The sequence below is a fragment of the Gracilinanus agilis genome, chromosome 6, assembly GCF_016433145.1.
Source record: "Gracilinanus agilis isolate LMUSP501 chromosome 6, AgileGrace, whole genome shotgun sequence".
Lineage (NCBI taxonomy): Eukaryota > Metazoa > Chordata > Mammalia > Didelphimorphia > Didelphidae > Gracilinanus > Gracilinanus agilis.
Genome location: NC_058135.1, coordinates 285,961,666 through 285,970,724, shown reverse-complemented (window position 1 = coordinate 285,970,724; position 9,059 = coordinate 285,961,666).

Below are 9,059 nucleotides of genomic sequence, written 5' to 3'. Positions count from 1 at the left end.
CTAATGATTTAAATAAATGCTGCTTCTTATTTTGAGGAAAGTCCCTTTTATTCCTATGCTTTCTAGTGTTTTCAATAGAAATGGGTATTGTATTTTGTCAAAGGCTTTTTCTGCATTTATTCAGATAATCATGTGATTTCTGTTAATTTGGTGATTGATATGGTCAGTTATGAGGGCAATTTTCCTAATAGTAAACCACCTTCGCATTCCTGGTATAAATCCCACCTGGTCATAGTAACTAATCCTTGGGATAACTTGTTATAGTCTCTTTGCTACTATTTTATTTAAGAGTTTTGCATTTATGTTCATTGAAGAGATTGGTCTATAGCAGTGATGGGCAAACTTTTTGAAGAGGGGGCTAAAGGAAGGAAATGCTCATCTGTTAGTCTGTTTCTAAGGCACCTCTTTTGAAGTTTCATTGTATTGTGTCCTCTCATTGTATTCGTCAGATTAGGAAGAATGTCTTGATGCCAGATAGTACATTTCAAGGGGCTGCATCTGGCCCACGGGCCATAGTTTGCCCATCACTGGTCTATAGTTTTCTTTCTCTGTTTTTGGTCTTCCTGCCTTGGCAATCAACACCATATTTGCATCATAAAAAGAATTTGATAAGACTCCTTTGCTTATTTTGTCAAATAGTTCATAAAGTATTGGGATTTGTTGTTTCTTAAATGTTTGATAGAATTCACTTGTGAATCCATCTGGCTCTGGAAATTTTTTCTTAGGGAGATTATGAATGGTTTGTTCAATTTCTTTTCCTGAGATGGGATTATTTAAATATTCTATTTCTCTCTTGCTAATCTGGACAATTTATATTTTTATAAATATTCATCCATTTCACCTAGATTGTAATTTTTACTGCCATATAATTGGGCAAAATAGCTCTTCATAATTGCCTTAATTTCCTCCTCCTTAAAGGTGAAATCTCCTTTTTCATTTTTGATGTGGTTAATTTGACTCTTTCTTTTTAAAAATTAGATTAACCAATACTTTATCTATTTAATTTGTTTTTTCAAAGTACTAACTCCTCATCTTCTTTATTAGTTTGATAGTTGTTTTACATTCAATTTTATCAATTTTCTCATCCAGATAAAGAATTGTGGGAGTAAAAACACAGAAGAAAAGCAACTGCTTGGTCACATGGTTTGATGGGGATATGTGATTGGGGATGTAGACTCTAAGCAATCAACCTAGTGCAAATATTAATAATATGGAAATAGGACCTGATCAATGACACATGTAAAACTCAGTGGAACTGCTCATTGGCTAGGGGGGAGGGGTGGAAGGAGAGTAGGGAAAGAATATGATTCATGTAACAATGGAAAAATATTCTAAATTAATTAATTAAATCAATAAGCAAAAAAAAAAAGGACCTGAATTGATGTAATTGAATAATGACTCAAATTTATCTCTCTCTTATAATGAACAGGAAGTGGGAAAATGGAAATAAAACAGATCAATGGGGTATGGGTGTCATTTGAAGGAAAACCCCTACTGCCTAGAAGTTTTTATCACCAAATATGCTTATCTGTTCACAAGAAGGTTCACTTTGACACTCAGGGTATTGAAGACTCTGTTGAAAAGGTATGGATAGCCCCTAGCATAAGCACCATAGCCTCTAAAGTGTGTGTAGTCTGTCTCAATCAACATGATTTTCATGACAAAACTTTTGATGGGCGTCCTCTGACTTACACACCTTTCCAGCATTTGCAAATTGACCATGCCTAAGGCTGGACATTATAAAATTTTTCTGGTCTCAGCAGCTTTTGTTGCTAAGGCTCTCTTAAGGGAAATCGTTCCTTGTTTTGGCCTGCCAGCACATGGACTGGGGAACTCATTTTACTAATTCTGTTTTGTCTCAGATTTATTCTTATTTGAGGATCACTCCCCAGTTCCATGCACCTCATCACCACAAGAGCTCAGGCCAAGTAAAGAGAATGAATAGAGATCTTAAAAATATGATTGGAGGGGGCAGCTGGGTAGCTCAGTGGATTGAGAGTCAGGCCTAGAGACAGGAGGTCCTGGGTTCAAATCTGGTCTCAGACACTTCCCAGCTGTGTGACCCTGGGCAAGTCACTTGACCCCCATTGCCCACCCTTACCACTCTTCCACCTAGAAGCCAATACACAGAAGTTAAGGGTTTTAAAAAAAATGTAGGGGAAGAAAGGAGAAATGGAAAAATAAGTATTTGTCAATTGAAAAATAAATTAAATTTGGATTAAATGTATTTAAAAAATATGATTGGAAAATTATGCACTGAGACTCACTAAAATGGTTCTCCCCTTAGCCCAGAATGGGCTCCCTTTGAGTCTCTCCTTGGAGTAGAAAAGTGACTCCCCCTCTCCCCTTCCTTCTTCCCTTCTAGGGTGCCTCCATAGTGTGGGCTCCACCCTTTCTGGTCAGGGAGGAAATAGCCAAGTTAGTCACTTCCCCCACTTGAGTTATTAATCCCTTAGCAACCAGACATGAGAAAGAACCAACTGAGGCATCTGGAGAGAAGGACCCCATCTCTGCAGCCTGAGGAGCCTGGGCCAGCCCAGGGGAGGCTCAGCCCCCTCCAACCTGGCCCCAGTGTTGGCCTGGGCTGCGACAACTTCTTGAAGGACCCAAAGCCAGGAAGAACTGTGAGTTTTGTTTCCTCATTTTGACATCTGAGGGAAGACTGATGTGGGACACCTGGGTGGAGGAGAGATTATGTGGTGGGAGAGAGAATAAGCAGGAATCATTGCAGGAAGGCTCTTCCCTTTCCAAGGAAGAAAAAAACTTTTTTAAGGGTGACCCATCGAGAAAAAGACTGAGCCATTTGTCCTGCCCATTTGTCCAGCAGAGTCACACAGAGGGAGCTATAGGCCCTGGGGATGGGGTTTGGCCAGGAGTGGGATGAGTGTGGAGAGGCTCTGCCTCAGGGCAAGTAGGGGTCCCAGACCAGGGACAGATGCCTACTGCCATCTAGTTTGGGATCACAGATCCTAAGCGGACTGAGGATGGAGCCCATGTCTTTTGTGGTGATGATACAAATATGCCCTATGAACTCTCTCTTCATCAGGAGTCATAAAGGTAGTCTAATTAGGCAGAAGGCCTGGCAGTGGTTTTAAAAAAGAGAAAGAAAATTATCTAGAGGAGGAGGATAGAGTGCTTGACTTGGAGTCAAGAAGACCTGAGTTCAAACGTGACTTTAACTTCCTATCTGTGTGACCCTGGGCAAGTCAGTTAACTCCCTTTGCCTAGCCCTTACCACTCGTCTACCTTGGAACTGATATTTAGTATGGATTCTGTGGCGAAAATTTATCACACCAATAGAAAACTCAAAGCTAAATAATAAGTTTATTGAGAGGAGGCCCACTTCACAATAAATCTGGACTCTGGTCCCATCAGAACCAGAGACCCTGAGCCATAGAAGATGGCCTTTTTTTTTTGTAGAGAAAAATATTATGACGTACAAAAAATAGAAAAAGATGTCCATATCTTTCACATAGGTGGTTCTTAATTAGTGACACAAGTGCTGATTAAGCTGGTGAATGCAACCTTTCAAAGGCCTTTGCACTCTTGGTGTCTTTTACTGACAATCTTAGGTGTCAGCAGTTTGTAAAAACAAGAGGGACCCTCTTCCTGGGTGACCATCTTGGGCTTCCACCCAAAGCCGGCCTCGATATCTTTACCAAAGACAGGGCTCTCCCTCCTTCCTGACCTTCTTGAGCTGGCACCCAATAGGGTGTGATGGGTTGGGCAGCAGCTTATGGTTATAGCCTTAAGATCATAAAATGTAAACAAGATTGGATGCCATCCTAACTGGGCTTTCTTAGTTAATCCCAATAATTTTATAAAGCAAACTGTGTCACTTTGGCTATTCACTCAAAACGAATTATTATGTTATTAAAATAATCATAAAGGCTAATACTATTATAATCATAAAAAGAGTAGTTTCATAATCACAATTCTAAAAAAGGAAGGAAGAGTTAAAAAAACTGACTTTAGACACTTTCCAACTGCATGACTCTAGGCAAGTCACTTAGCCTGTGTCTGCCTCAGTTTCCCCCAATCTGTCCAATGAGGGCATCTGCCTCCAAAGGTTGTTGTTAGGATTTTCAAAAAGATAATATCTGTAAATTGCTTTTTCAAGCCTGGAAAGTGCTCTCCAAATGGTAGCTATCATGATCTTTTGGCTGACCAATTTCTTTCGATTTCCCCCAAGCATCAATCTCTTTGCAAGGCTCTGTTACATTTTGTGCTCCAGGGAGACCCTTCCTGGGATGCTGCCCATTGTGGCCAGGGAGGGACTCCAAAAGACCTGTTTTCATAGGACAGGGATCTTTGGGGGTCCGGCGGCATCGGAGTGGTTGAATGAGCACAGCCAGAGATTCAGATGGTATTCACAGAGGCTGTCCTAGTGCCATCTGCTGACTTCTTTATTTATACTTTTTCTTTTCTTATGGTTATGTACAAAGTTGGCATGGATATTCCATGATCAACACTGAATCACAAGATCTGTTTGATTGACATTCTATAATTATTAAATAAAAGATGCAAAGCTTTGACAAGAAAAATTCATCACAGAGTAATTCATCCGCGAGGTTCAAGGCATGTGTTCCAGCTCGGTCAAGCCAATCGTAGGCATAATCAGTAAATGATTCCTTAGCTAGTTGATTACACAGTTACACAATTAATTTCAGATTTCAAAGATATAATAAGGTATAAAGATATAATAACTCTAAGCCCGATTCAAATATATTTCAATATTTTTCAAGGTTAGGTTTGCAGAGAGGTGGACACACGGGGTGGCTAAGTGATTCTTTATATTATGGGGTTAATGAGAATAGTCTAGGAAGGTAACTGTGCTGTAATATTTTATTCCCTGTCTTCCTTCTGCTAAGGTTCCACTTCAAGGATCAGAGGGAACTTGTTTCCAAGCGTTTTGTTTATGGAGATTGTGGAATCTAGGTATAGGCTTACTGGGGAATTTAGAATCTCATTTTTTGCTGGTTTATTATAGAGTGATTTTAGGGGGATTTCTGTATCAGTACATATAAAGGTGGGGTTTTCCTATAGGTTTATGGAGGGGTCTGTAAGGCTTCGAATAATAGCCTATAGTATTCATCTGTATTATCCTGGGGCTTAGTGGAGACATTGATCACTCATTAGGGAGTGTTGATAAGAAGAGTCAGGAGGGGAGACCTAAGTGGAAATCCATCCTCCTGTAAATCTCGCCTTGCAGATTTCAGTGTCCACGTGTGACCTTGTCATCAACTTGAACTCGATGGCCTTTGGCAAAGGACCAAAGCGATACCCAGATTGCTGGCTTTGTAGCAAAGGACCTTCAAAGCTGCCAGGCTTCAGACCAGACCCAACCCAAACAATGTGGAAGAGTAATGTGTTGCCTCTGTTTGAGGCCTCAGGGCTGCCCCTTTCAAATCTCTAGAACACCAATTGGGGCTGGGATGCTTGTGGGGGACCAGAGATTCGTATTATAGTGTTAGGGACTGAGGTCTTGGGGTCTGAAAATTTCATTGAAAAAAATCCATCTTGCTTTTTTCAAAGTACTCTCTTTAAAAATTGTGAAAAGCAAAGCATTATGCCTTGCGACTTGGCTGCTTGTCTTTCTAGCCGAAAAGAAGGAATAGGGAGTGAACCTTGTAATAAATACAGTTTGAATTTTAAAATTCTATATTATACTCTAACTATAAATTGTGATTATAAGAGAAAAAGAAACTTTGGCTCCATGAGCCTTAAGAAAAAATTCTATCCTAAACTCTAACTGTAAATTATGATTTTAAGAGAAAGAAAAACTTTGGCTTCAAGAGCCTAAAGCATTTAGACATTTATCCTCATGTTTTATTTCCCGATTTTCTCCCTGCTGGGGAGATCTCCCTTACCCATGATTTATGTCCTCCCTGATGAGGAGAACTCCACTTCCCTTAAATGCCATGGCCTCTCCTCTGGTGTGTGAGTAACTCAAGGTCCCTGTTCGGGTGCCAGAATACTAATGCCCCAAAGAGGGAGACTGAATGGGGCCAAGAATTCTCAGGTAAAGGTTGGTGAAAAAAGTCAAGTCAAAGTTTGCGGTTGGAAAGGCTCCATTGCTGGTGACAATGCCTGGCCTCAATTGCTGATGGCAATTAAGTGAAAGTTTATTGAATGAAAACACAGGCTATGTAGGCAGAAACCACAAAGAATTTTTCTCATGAAAAGTCAAGCAACATTTCCCATAACAAATGTAGCCTTTGAGTGAGAAACTGAAGGTGGGGTTAACTGGGGACATAACAGGAACTGAGAAAGGGGAGAAGTGGATGCTGATAAAACATGGTATTTGTCTGGGAAAGAAGCCTGGGAAACAACAGTGCCTGAGAAAGGATTATTGTCTCAATCAGCAACTTGTGCAAATTGAAGGAATCCACTATTTTTTAAAACATTTATTAATATTTATATTTTAGAAAAGTTAACATGGTTACATGATTATGCTCTTACTTTCCCCTTCACCCCCGACCTCCCCCCCCTCCCCTGGCCAATATGCATTTCCACTGGTTTTAACATGTGTCATTAATCAAGACCTTTTTCCAAATTGTTGGTAGTTGCATTGGTGTGGTACTTTCGATTCCCAATCATGTCCTCATCAACCCATGTATTCAAGCAGTTGATTTTCTTCTGTGTTTCCTCTCCTACAGTTCTTCCTCTGAATGTGGGTAGCGTTCTTTTCCATAAATCCCTCAGAATAGTCCTGGGCCATTGCATTGTTGCTGGTACAGAAGTCCATTACATTCTATTTTACCACAGTGTATCAGTCTCTGTGTACAATGTTCTTCTGGCTCTGCTCCTTTTGCTCTGCATCAATTCCTGGAGGTCTTTCCAATTTACATGGACTTCCTCCACTTTATTATTCCTTTTAGCACAATAGTATTCCATCACCAGCATATACCACAATTTGTTCAGCCATTCCCCAAATGAAGGGCATGCCCTCATTGTCCAGTTTTTTGCCACCACAAAAAGCACAGCTATAAATATTTTTGTGCAAGTCTGTTTATCTATGATCACTTTGGGATACAATCCCAACAATGGTATGGCTGGATCAAAGGGCAGGCATTCTTTTATAGCCCTTTGGGCATAGTTCCAAATTGCCATCCAGAATGGTTGGATCAGTTCACAACTCTACCAGCAATGCATTAATGTTCCAATTTGGCCACATCCCCTCCAGCATTCATTACTCTCCCCTTCTTTCATTTTAGTCATTCTGCTAGGTGTGAGGTGATACCTCAGAGTTGTTTTGATTTGCATTTCTCCAATTATTAGAGTTTTAGAACACTTTCTCATGTGCTTATTGATAGTTTTGATTTCTTTAACTGAAAATTGCCTATTCATTTCTCTTGCCCATTTATCAATTGGGGAATGGCTTAATTTTTTATACAATTGATTTAACTCCTTGTATATTTGAGTAATTAGACCCTTGTCAGAGTTTTTTGTTATAAAGATTTTTTCCCAATTTGTTGTTTCCTTTCTGATCTTGGCTACATTGTTTTGGTTTGTACAAAAGCTTTTTACTTTGATATAATCAACATCATTTATTTTACATTTGGTAATTTTCTCTAACTCTTGTTTGGTTTTAAAATCTTTCCTTTCCCAGAGATCTGACAAGTATACTATTCTGTGCTCACTTAACTTATTTATAGTTTCCCTCTTTACATTCAAGTCATTCACCCATTCTGAATTTATCTTGGTGTAGGGTGTGAGATGTTGATCTAAACCTAATCTCTCCCATATTGTTTTCCAAATTTCCCAACAGTTTTTGTCAAATAGTGGATTTTTGTCCCCAAAATTGGGCTCTTTGGGTTTATCATATACTGTCTTGCTGACGTCACTTACCCCAAGTCTATTCCACTGATCCTCCCTTCTGTCTCTTAGCCAGTACCATATTGCTTTGATGACTGCTGCTTTATAGTATAGTTTAATATCTGGTACTGCTAGGCCCCCTTCTTTCACATTTTTTTCATTATTTCCCTTGATATTCTTGATCTTTTGTTATTCCAAATGAACTTTGTTATAGTTTTTCCTAATTCAGTGAAAAAGTTTTTTGGTAGTTTCATAGGTATGGCGCTAAATAGGTAAATTAATTTGGGTAGAATTGTCATTTTTATTATGTTAGCTCATCCTACCCATGAGCAATCAATGCTTTTCCAATTGTCTAGATCTAGTTTTAATTGTTTGGAAAGTGTTTTGTAGTTGTTTTCATATAATTCCTGTATTTGTTTTGGTAGATAGATTCCCAAGTATTTTATGTTATCTAGGGTGATTTTAAATGGTGTTTTCTCTTTCTACCTCTTGCTGCTGTGATGTGTTGGAAATATATAGAAATGCTGATGATTTATGTGCATTTATTTTGTGTCCTGCAACTTTGCTAAAGTTGTTATTTCTACAAGCTTCTTAGTTGATTCTCTAGGATTTTTTAAGTATACCATCATGTCATCTGCAAAGAGTGATAGCTTAGTCTCCTCATTGCCTATTTTAATACCCTCAATTTCTTTTTCTTCTCTAATTGCTACTGCTAGTGTTTCTAGTACAATGTTAAATAATAGAGGAGATAATGGGCATCCTTGTTTTACTCCTGATCTTATTGGGAAGGCTTCTAATTTATCCCCATTGCATATGATGCTTGTTAATGGTTTTAAGTATATACTGTTTATTGTTTTTAGGAAAGGTCCTTCTATTCCTATACTTTCCAGTGTTTTCAATAGGAATGGGTGCTGTATTTTGTCAAAGGCTTTTTCAGCATCTATTGAGATAATCATGTGATTTTTGTTTGTTAGATTGTTGATATGGTCGATAATGTGGATGGTTTTCCTAATGTTGAACCATCCTTGTATTCCTGGTATAAATCCCACCTGATCATGGTGGATGATCCTCTTGATCACTTGCTGGAGTCTCTTTGCTAGTATTCTATTTAAGATTTTTACATCTATATTGCATCTTTCTCTGTTTTTGATCTCCCTGGCTTTGGAATCAGTACCATATTTGTGTCATAAAAGGAATTTGGTAGGACTCCTTCTTTGATTATTATATCAAATAATTTGTGT